Consider the following 8,991-nt stretch of genomic DNA (forward strand, 5'->3'; position numbering starts at 1 on the left):
TTTGTGTATCATGGGGGGGAAAATCCAACTCAAATTAAAAAAATATTATTATTCATAAATGATAAATACAAATTTACATAAAGCAACTGAAACTTCATGAAATAAAACCACACATCTTGCTGAACAACATTGTTTTGGTTATGCTTTGCCTCTGATGAGTGTGGTTCACGGCACCGATGTACGTTGCTAACCCTTTACAAAAAAGAAATGTGCTATTAATATACTTATTTTAAACTAAAAATAAGAAAGTATACTTAATGTCTACTTTTATGTACTTCTCAGAAATATACTTATTTATAAAAGTACTTTAAAAAAAAGTACTTAAATATACTTAATATACTTATACCTAAAATTGCACTTACGTAGCCTATGCTTCAGTACAAATGTCCTGCAAGGTTATCCCGCTAGACCCCGCCCACGACGAGGCCACGCCTCTCGTGGAGTGCGCTCTGACACCCAAAGGACACTGCAGGCCCTTAGAAGTGTAAGCCAGCGCTATGGTATCGACTATCCACCTGGATAGGCTCTGTTTTGATGCGGCTAGTCCCTTAGAACGCCCGCTAAACAAAACAAAGTGCTGCTCAGTCTGTCTGAAAACAGACGAGCGGGACACATAAGTTCTCAGTGCCCTGACAGGGCAAAGGAGACTCGCATCCTTCTCCTCGTTGTGAACCGGAAGGGTGGACAGTGAAATGACCTGGGCCCTGAACGGTGTGTTAAGGGATTTAGGCACGTAACCGTGCCTTGGTTTGAGTATGACTTTTGAGTCATTAGGCCCGAATTCCATACACGTCGCGCTTACCTAAAGCGCTTATAAGTCCCTAATGCGCTTCACTGAAGCGAGAGCCATAAGAAACACTGTCTTGAAAGACAAATGTTTCATGTCTGACAAATGGATTGGCTCGAATAGGGCACCTTTCATGGCTGCCAAAACCGTAGAAAGGTCCCACACAGGGACTGAAGGGGGTCTGGGTGGATTCAACCTCCTAGCTCCCTTGAGGAATCGCACGACCAGATCGTTCCTCTCCAGTGACTGGCCAGACGCCGGTTTAGTAAACGCTGCAATGGCCGCCATATAAACTTTGAGCGTGGATGAGATTCTGCCCTTATCCAGTAGCTCTTGAAGGAAGGAGAGAACTTCCGTAACCCCACAGTCTAGGGGGGAAAAGCCCTGAGCTTGACACCAGCCAGAGAACACAGACCATTTTGAGGAATAGAGCCGTCTAGTAGACGGGGCTCTAGTCTGCGTGATCGTGTTTAACACTCCCTCTGGGAGGTTAGTGGGTACCCGTTGATCGCCCATGCATGTAGGGACCATGGTTCCAGGCGAGGATGCCAAATCGAGCCCTTGGCCTGAGAGAGGAGGTCTTTCCTCATTGTTATTGGCCACGAGGCAGTGCTGGTCAGCTGCATCAGGACTGGGAACCAAGCTTTGGAGAAAAACTTCGGACAGTGAGCGTTTTCTTGGGACGCGAACAGGTCCACCTGCGCTCTGCCGAATATCTCCCACAGCAGTCGGATCGTCTGCGGGTGCAGCGACCATTCTCTTGCTGGAACATTGTTTCTGGACAGTCTGTCCGATCCCAGATTCAGGCAACCAGGCACATGCGCTGCTTTCAATGAAAGCAGATTGTGCTGAGCCCAGACAAGGAGGCGTTCCGTCAGCCTGTAAAGGTTTTGGGACCTGATGCCACCCTAGTGATTTATATATGCCACCACTGACATGTTGTCCGACCGGGGTGACATTTTATCTGGGGACAGAAGCGCCTCAGCGCGTTTGTCGACTGCCATCATTTCTAGACAGTTTATGTGTAGAAGCTTTTCCCGTTCTGACCACTGGCCAAAGAACGGTCTGCCCTCGAGCAGCGCTCCCCATCCCGAGGTGGAGGCGTCCATGGACACCACCTTCACACTCGAGAAAGTCCCCAGGCTCACACCTGACTGATACCAGTCGGTTGCTTTCCAAGGTTCCAGAGCTGAGACACATTTCAGATCGACCTTGAGGCGAAACAGGCCGGAGGCCCATGCCCGAGGTGGAACTCGCGCTTTCAGCCATAACTGCAGTGGGCGCATGCGAAGCAGACCCAGCTGGAGTACCGAAGATGCTGAGGCCATGAGACCCAGCATTTTCTGAAACCTTTTGAGCGGCACTATAGTGCCGCGGCAGAAGGATTTCGCGGCGCGCTGAATGTCCAGTCCGCGCTCCGGCGACAGACGCGCTGTCTGCGAACTTTTCGCCAAATTGACTGTGAGACCCAGATTCTCGAGATGCTCGAGTTATATGGTCCTGTGTTCTTTGAGCTCTGAGTGTGATCGAGTTAGAATCAGCCAATCGTCCAAGTAGTTCAAAACTCGCATGCCCCGTCTCAGGGGTGCGAGAGCCGCGTCCATGCACATCGTAAATGTACGGGGTGCCAGGGACAGGCCGAACGGCAGGACTGTGTATTGATATGTCTGGCCCTCGAAGGCGAATCTCAAGAATCGCCTGTGACGTGATGCTATTTGTATTTGGAAATAAGCGTCTTTCAGATCTATTGATATAAACCAGTCCTCCTGCCGAACTTGCCCAAGGATTTTCCTGGTTGTAAGCATTCTGAACTGGCGTTTCACAAGCACTCTGTTCAGCTGTCGCAGATCTAGAATGGGTCTGAGACCCCCGTCTTTTTTCGGTACCAGAAAATATCTGCTGTATAGACCCCCTTCGCTCTGAGCCTGAGATAAAGTTTCTATGGCCCCTTTGCTCAGTAGTTTCGCTATCTCGGCTCGAAGTAGATGAGCTACCTCGTTCTTTACCGTAGTTTCGACTCGCGCCGTGTAACGGCGGGGACGTCGAGCAAACTGCAGCGAATAGCCTATTTTTATAGTGTTCAGCACCCATTCTGACACCCCGGGAAGCTTTGCCCACGTATTTGCATGAATAGCTAGAGGTAGAATGAGATCTGGGCTCTGGCCGCTACGTAGTGGCGACCGGAGAGCTCCGGTGTGCTGAAAAGTAAAGGTTCGAGGTGGGGGGCGCTCTGATCACAGCGGGCAGCCTGGCCGCGCTCGACTTCTCTATGACAGTTTGTGGAGAACGAGCGGGACGAACCCCGTGGGGTTTAACATGTCTGTGAGGGAATGTGGGCGCGGGACAGCGGGCACACTCACTGCACTGAGAACACCGTCGGCCTGAGCTGACTGAATGTGTGTTGGTTTCGTTTTTACAGAAACCGTGGGACATGCATTGTGTAGTGTTTGTGGGCACTGTGTCGTGGGCACATTCACTACATTTAATGCACAATCGACATGAGTCAATTTTATTTGTGCGAGCCCTGCACTGTGGCTGGCTGTGTGTGTGTGTAGGAATGAGCACTGAATTGTGGGCATTTTTATAACACTCATAACACAATCGGGCGTGGCCGGAATACCAGAAAATACACTCTTTTTGAGATTTATCTGGGTCGCCGTAAAAACGGCGTTTGTGTGCAGACAAGCGGGCTGTGGTACCGGCATGTTTACTGCTAAATACACTGGAACAGTCGCATTGTTTGGAACTGAACGAGCGAGAAGTTTTGGTGAAAATCCAGCCGCAGCGGGATTTGAACACCGTCGTTTTCCTAGGGAAGCTAGGAAGTTTTTGAGAGCTCGGGCTTTATCTCAATCCTTGGCCGGGGCCCGCGTGTAGGGGGGCGGCGGCCAGCAGAGCGAGAGCGTGGTCTCTGGTCCCGGGCCGGCGGGGGGCGGAGGCTGAGGCTGGGAGCTCCGAGCAGACGGCTGTTTTGAGCGACCTGCTAGAGGGCTTCAGCAAGAAGTGCTTCATTGCCTGTGACGTCTTCTGAACCTCGACGAATCTGTCAGCGAAATCCTTGATGGCAGATCCAAAGAGGCCAGCTGAGGAGATGGGCGCTTCGAGGAACACAGAGAGAAGCCATGTTTCATCCAATGGCCTGTGCAGCAGATTTCGCAGCGCGTAGAGCCAGGTCTGTAGCGTGATAGCTTCTGGTCCTTCCTCGTCCATTTTATGGAGAAGGTTGGCCTGGAAGATCTGCAGTATTGCCATAGTGTGCACTGTGCAGTGCTGATACAGCCTGCCCAGTGGCGGTGTAAGCGCGAATGTGCATGGCGGAAGTCACACGGCAGGCTTTAGAGGGTAGCAACGTCTGAGCACGCCGTCCAGCAAAGGACAGGCAAAGATGGGCTGCTGCAGCTGCTTCCACTGGAGGAAGAGAGAGGTATCCTCTGTAAGCATTCTGTCCGAGAAGGGGGCGTTCCAAGACTTTGCGACTTCTTCGAGAAGCTCAGGAAGAAAAGGCGCGGGCCTAGACTGTGACAGGGCGCGGCCCTTTTACAGGAAGCATCCGTCCAGCTGGTTGCGTGCAGGCTGCGTGGGCTCCTCCCACTCGAGGCCGAGGTTGTCAGCTCGCAATTAGGGCATCCGCCGTCAGCCAACGCGAGAGCCGCATTATGCTCACCCAGGCAAGAAAACGCAGATGATATGGCGGTCCCCGTCGCTGAGTGCGGCTCGGCACGGGCCACAGGAATTAGGCATCTTGAAAAAGACGCTAGCTCTTTTAGAGAGAGTAAGAGAATGTGAGTCGCGGCGGCGAACACACACTCTCAGCCAAGGTAAAAGGATATAACGCCGGAAAGCGTAGCAGGTGTGGCGGCTGAAGGCAGCGAGGTGAAGGCCAGCGGCTTCAGACTCAGAGGCTCGTCCTGCAGAAGGGTTGTTCTCAAACGGCGCGGCTTCTCACTCTGGATCCAGTGACGCGTGAGCTTCGCTGAATTTGATTTGATTTATTAGACAAATTAGTAGTGAAAAATACACTCATTTGTCAAGGATAACACAATAAAGTAAAAAAAAAACTTATTTCCATTGTGGTCCTTGATGTAAAGCACAACTTCACTCCTAGAGACAGATTACCATGGCACTGCATACTGGTATATTTACAACACTACAATAAAAATACACATTATCAAACTATACATCATACTTAGACATCATACATCATAATTAGACATCCACCAAACATTAATACAAATAAGTCACAAATACAACTTATCCAATAACCAACTTCTGACTTTCATGCTAAAACCAACCGTATTTGACAAACTCTTTATATTTAGAGGCAGCTTATTCCATTCCTGGACCCCTGAGTATTCAAAAGACCTTCGACCATACATTGTTCTAAAGCGACATAATGTAATGTCCATTAAACTCTGCCTAGTATTATAACAGTGTGTCTCACTTACCCTAGAGATACACATATTAAGATACGAAGGAGCTCTTTTATTAATTATCTTGTGTACCATCTTTAATTTAAAGTGCACAACTCTACCTTCTATAGGTAACCCTTCAAGATGTCTAAAATGGGAGGCATCAACATGTGTAAAACTATTAAAACCTAAATCCAACTGTATCAATTTATTTTGAGATTTCTGTAACTTAACCAGCCAAAAACGAGACAAATCGGACATCCAATAAATACATGCATACTCTAGATGACATAACACTAAACATGATGCAAGTATTTTTTAATTTTGCTTATCCAAAAAACCAACACATCTAGCAAGAAATTTTGTCCTAGCATTAACTTTCCCTAAAATTTTCATAGCCATGCCTGTACCCCTTAAATCATTGTCCAAAACACATCCAAGATAATTAACAGTAGTTCTATTTGATATTATATAATTGTCACGATGTGGGTTTGTGTCCTGTCATGTTCTTTGGTTCCCTGTCTTGTTCATTAGTTTTCCCAGGTGTTTCTGATTTTCTAACGCCCCCTTGTTATCCTGTTAGCTCGTTTGTCCCTGATTATTTAAGCCCTGTGTTTCTGCCCTGTCTTTGTGAGTTGTTATATGTTCCAGGATTAACGTGAGTGTTGGTTTCTCAGTGTTAAGATTCTTGTTCCGCGTTCTGAGTTTCTGTTTGAGTTTATTTAAATAAAGCGTGTAAACTGCGTTTGGATCCAGCCTCCTATCTGCCTTCACTGCACCGCGTTACAATAATCCCTTACCTTGATAATCATATTAGGAGCTTTATTCAGTTTACTTCTCGTCCCAAATAATATGGACTCAGTTTTTCCTAGGTGCAAATAAAAGTTTGTTATCAGAGAGCCAATCTCTTACCCTGCAAAGCTCCTCAGCTAATCTTACTTGAATTTTAGAAACATCCTTATCAGAAACCAGTAGAGCAGAGTAATCAGCATATAAAAACATTTTACAATCACAAACAGCTTGCATGTCATTTATGTATAAGATAAATAAAAGGGGACCTAGGACACTTCACTGAGGAACTCCATTATCAATATTTGTCTCTTCAGAGAGTACACCATCAATTACTACCCTTTGAGTTCTCCCAGTTAAATAAGAGTTCAACCAGCCTATGACCATACTAGAAAAATCCATGACACTTAGCTTATCCAGCAATAATGTATGGTTCACTGTGTCGAAAGCTTTTTGAAGATCCATTAGTACCATTCCACACATTTTACCTTCATCAATCTGTTTTCTTATAAAATCTGTTAAATAAAGTAACGAAGTATCAGTCGAATAAGATCTTCTCAAACCTGATTGAAAATCATAAATTAGTCCATTCTTACATACATATTGATACATCTGTTTATGCACTATCTTTTCTAAAATTTTTGATGCCACACTAAGAATGGAAATCGGCCGATAATTTCCAGGATCATATCTATTACCTTTCTTGTACAGTGGAATGATTTTGGCTATTTTCATGTCCGATGGAACTATACCCTTTTCAAAAGGAAGATTAACAATAAATGTAATAACTGGAGCTATAGTATCACCAGCATCTCTTAGGAATCTCGCTGGAATACCATTGAGCCCAGTTGACTTGGACACCTGAAGTTCTTCTAACATCTTAGTAATTTCATCTACTGTAACTTTAATAAAAACAAAAGAGTTAGGTACTATTCCCTTTTTTAAATAAAAACTCTTAACAAAATCTATTCCATATAATCCCTTAGACAACGGAAGCTTATCCACTAAGCTCTTTGCAATTGATGAAAAAAAAAGATTACATTTATTAGTAACTTTACTTTTATCAAATTCAATCTTACCATCTATATCTAATCCTAATTTTGATTCTATGACCTTCGATTTACCAACTGATTGGAACCTATTCAGCACTTTCCACAGAGATTTAGGATCTTCCTTATTAATCTGAATTTGTTCTTTTATAAAATTACTTTTTCCCGCCTTTATAGTCTTCTGACCAAAATTTGGTCCAAAATTCTGACCAAAAAAAGTGCTTTAAACTTTTCGTAGTCCTCTTGTTTCTTTGCTCTTCTAAAAATAGAAAGCGCTTTATTCCTACTTCTTAATAATTCCATTATTTCTTGATTCATCCATGGACTGGATCTTTGCTTAACTCCTACTTGTCTAAGGGGGGCAATACTATCCATCAATTTACAAAATAAGACTTTAAACGGTGTTCAAGCATCTTCAACTGTTAAATGTCGTTCCATTATTGAAGAGATGAAAAATCAGTTTGTGACAGCCTGTCGAGCTATATTTATAGGTCAAGGCCACGCCTATTTCGGCGGGACGTGACGTAGTGGGCGCAAAGGGCCCACATTGGATATGGCGTTACGCAGGGACCCTCTCGATAGGCTGCTACTGTTGCCGCAGGTCAGCCAATAGGCACACAAGCCGTCTTGCCTATGTCTGCATGCTGCTACAACGCGTTTGACATTAATTCAATATTAAGGATAATGTTTGGCTTCAATATCTTGTGGAAAAGAGGTTTTCCCCATAGCGTAAGATATTACGCAGTACGAGAGAACCTCTCATAAGAGAAAGCATTATACTCACCAAAACTACTGATTATGTTTTACACAAAATCCATCCTAACTTCTTTCCTCAAAAAGACTTAAATTACTCTGGTGTACAGGTTATCTGTATCGAATAATGTTAGAGTTCCGAGACTCTGCGTTAAGCTCAGGCTGAATAAGGGATTTTTCCGGTAGCCTAGTATTGAACCTGCTGGGGGTCGAGGAGGGAAATAAACATTAATTTGTGGGTTGAAAACTATTAAATCTACAGGAATGTATTTTAGTTTCTCCAGTTCGCTACAGATGCGGCTAGCTCAGCCTCTGACCACCAGTAATAGTACACGCTCTGACCACCCAATCAAAGGACGTGAAAATGCTGACGCCTGCTAGATGGCCCCGGTGCAGTCAAATCGAAATCTGATTGGCTGATTAAATCTGACTGATTATCTGATTGGTTAAAGCAACGGTTTCATTTCCATTCATTTTGAGCTACAGGCGCCCGCACTGTCGATTCTGAGGGCCTCAAGGCAGATTTAGTTTCCCCTGGCAACACATGATGGCTGAAATATAATTGGATAAAAGCGCTAAAATAATTATACAATACTGGAAGCAGTGCAACCAAGAGAAAAGCTGTGAGCTTATAAGAGAATGGACTATTGGGAATAATTAAAAACTCATTCATGGAAAATATATATTAAAGTGGAAGTCAGTGATTCTGATAGTGTTTAGGCCAGCAGAGAAGGCCTTGCTGGCCCTGACGGCCCACCACTGGTATACTTTAATTATACTGACACAAAGGTGTAAGTATATTTGGCCTATACATGTACTCAATCATTTGATTGAGATATTATAATTAAGTATTCTAAGAATTGGCTTGTAGTTGTGTTTACTCTTTTGATTGAAAGTATTGATTTATAAAGAAAACAGATATGTTCCTAATTCTGAGTATCTGAATTTTTCTGTAGGCTAGTCCACTGGTAGTGTACATTGGAATTTACACTTTCCCCACCACTGACTAAGTATTCTGGCTATTTGTGTTTTCACTGTTATATGGTAGGGGGCATTATTACTTATCTTCTGAAATAGAACAGAATCTCCAGATCAAAACACATGGGAAGAAGAAGCAGAAACAAGTGATAGAAGATTGCTTATGCAAATGTAAAATAACATATAGCATATGAATCAAAACTGCCTAATGTTACCGGATGAAATG

Source organism: Siphateles boraxobius, unplaced genomic scaffold, assembly GCF_051911475.1.
Source record: "Siphateles boraxobius isolate OS27281-9 unplaced genomic scaffold, OSU_SipBor_1 41, whole genome shotgun sequence".
In the NCBI taxonomy this organism is placed as follows: Eukaryota; Metazoa; Chordata; class Actinopteri; order Cypriniformes; family Leuciscidae; genus Siphateles; species Siphateles boraxobius.